Source organism: Alligator sinensis, unplaced genomic scaffold (assembly GCF_000455745.1).
Source record: "Alligator sinensis unplaced genomic scaffold, ASM45574v1 scaffold968_1, whole genome shotgun sequence".
In the NCBI taxonomy this organism is placed as follows: domain Eukaryota; kingdom Metazoa; phylum Chordata; order Crocodylia; family Alligatoridae; genus Alligator; species Alligator sinensis.
In genome coordinates, this window is record NW_005843177.1 from 133,193 (window position 1) to 135,363 (window position 2,171).

The 2,171-nt window shown below is 57.1% G+C and overlaps 2 pseudogenes; one reads left to right on the forward strand and one right to left on the reverse strand.

Annotated features, from left to right (window-relative positions):
* Positions 1-2,171, reverse strand: part of LOC106723127 — a 216,340-nt pseudogene that overhangs the window by 131,197 nt on the left and 82,972 nt on the right.
* The window catches only part of LOC106723128, a 10,009-nt pseudogene continuing 7,927 nt past the window's right edge, over positions 90-2,171 (forward strand).

Sequence of the window (2,171 nt, forward strand, 5' to 3'; positions counted from 1 at the left end):
GGGCCACGCAGAGTTTTGGCAAGCCATCAAAGGCCGTATGACAGGCAGCCAGGGGTAGATAAATATTAAGTTTTTAGGGGCCCCGCGGGCTGGATAGAATGGCCCGGTGGGTCTCATGTGGGCCGCATTTTGCCCACCCCTGCTTTAAGCTGTCCACAACGGGACACACCGTCCTTCAGTGCAGAAATCTGCCAGAACCTGTTGATCCAGTCTGTGCTCCCAGAGACCAGCAGCTCTTGTTCTCCCAGTGGTCCTGGAAGCATTTCCTGTGCCCTGGAGAAGACTGACCTTGCATTTTCCCTCCCTTTACTGCTGTGTCAGATACACATGCTAACAACCTTCAAGCTTGTTCCCAGGGAGCTGTGTCCCTGCCGGCTCTGACATGGTGTTGTGATGACCGTCCCAGACCGGGACAGAGTTACTGGGGCTTGCGTTCAGCCTCATGCCTGTAGCAAGAGCTGTGGGACGTGGAGTCTACCTTCTCCCCCCGTCTTCCACACACCGCAGCCTTCGTCTGCCTTAGTGCCAGGCCGGTGCAGGAGACGAGCGGGGCTTTCCCCATGCCCGCAGCCCCAGCGCTGCCCTGTGTGCTCTTCCCCGCCCGCAGGTGCTGGGACCCTGAGCAGCGCTGAGCAGAAACCTCCTGGAGAAGAGTCTGTAAAGCTGGAGCTGCAGAGGACTTGCCCAGGGGGACCGGAGGAGAGGGGCTCCCTGACACCTGAGCCGGGCCCAGTGCAGAAGGGGCAGGGCAGGCCTCCAAAGCAGGGGCAGAGCCTGGAGGTGAGCAGGGCACTAGGTCCATTTGGGGGAAAGCACAGCTGGGTCAGAGCGCAGGAGGAGCCAGGGGGGGATGTAAAAGTTGTGGGGAGCAGAGAGACCTGAAGAGCATCAGGCCTGTGGTGCCGCAGGCTGCAAACAGCCCGAGTTGGCATTAGCAGGAGCTCCTTCCCAAATGCAGATACCGGGGGCGCTGGCACAGGACAGACTGGTGAGAGTGCATGGAGACAGGGATCCCTGCCTCCAAAAGTGCCAGCCCGGCTGCCTCAAAGGACCGAGCTGACAGACCATGATGAGCTGGGCTGAGGCCCACATGTGATCTCCCATGTCCACAGCTGCATCCACCTCATGTCAGCTGAGTAACAGGGGATGTTGCAGCCCTGCCTGTCCTAGCTGAACCTGCAATGAGCTGTAGTGCGGAGTGATTGCAGACAGGGCTGTGGGGCTGGGAGCAGCTGGCCCAGGAGACACTGATGGTGCAACACTTGTGCCCGCAGCTTCGGGAGGTGTTTGAGGCCGTGGCAGTGTATTTCACGCGGGAGGAGTGGGAGCTGCTGGAAGGTGAAGGACAGGGTAAGATGAAGACAAGGTGCTTTACCGGGACCAGATGATGAAGAATTACCAAGCCCTCCTTTCTCTGGGTAAGGCTCTGGTTCTTGCTTCTCCATGGAGCTGTGTGGACTCTGACGTTTTGTAGTCATCTCCCTGTGTTTCAACAGTGTCTTCCTCATGAACTTTTTGCTGGTGGTGTAAATGCATCAGTACAGGTTGGGGGTGACTGGCTGGGTAGCAGCTGTGCAGAAAAGGACCTGGGGATGACAGTGGACAATGAGCGGAACAGGAGTCAGCAGTGTGCCCATGGTGCCAAGAAGGCTACTGGCATCCTGAGCTGCTTTGGTAGGAGCGTTTGCAGTAAAATACCGGAACAGGTTCCCCAGAGAGGTTGCAGAGTCACCATCCGTGGCAGTTTTCAAAGCCTGGATGGAAAAAGCCTTGGGTGGGATGATGTAGTTGGGGCTGGTTGTGCTTGGAGCAGGGGGTTGGACTAGATGTGTCCTTCCAACCGTAAATTTCTGTGATTCTAATACAAGGGCTTGTTTCATAGTTGGTTGGGTCGGAAGGGACCTGAGCAGATCATCAAGTACAACCCCCTGCCGTGGCAGGAAAAAGTACTGGGGGCAAATGACCCTGGCGAGGTGTTCGTCTAGCCTCCTCTTAAAGACCCCCAGGGTAGGAGCCAGCACCACTTCTCTCAGAAGTTGGTTCCAGATCCTAGCCGCCCTGACTGTGAAGTCGCACCTCCTGATGTCTAGTCTGAATCTCCCCTCTGCCAGCTTGTGACCGTTATTTCTAGTCACTCCTGGTAGTGCTCGGGGGAACAGGGACTCCCCCAA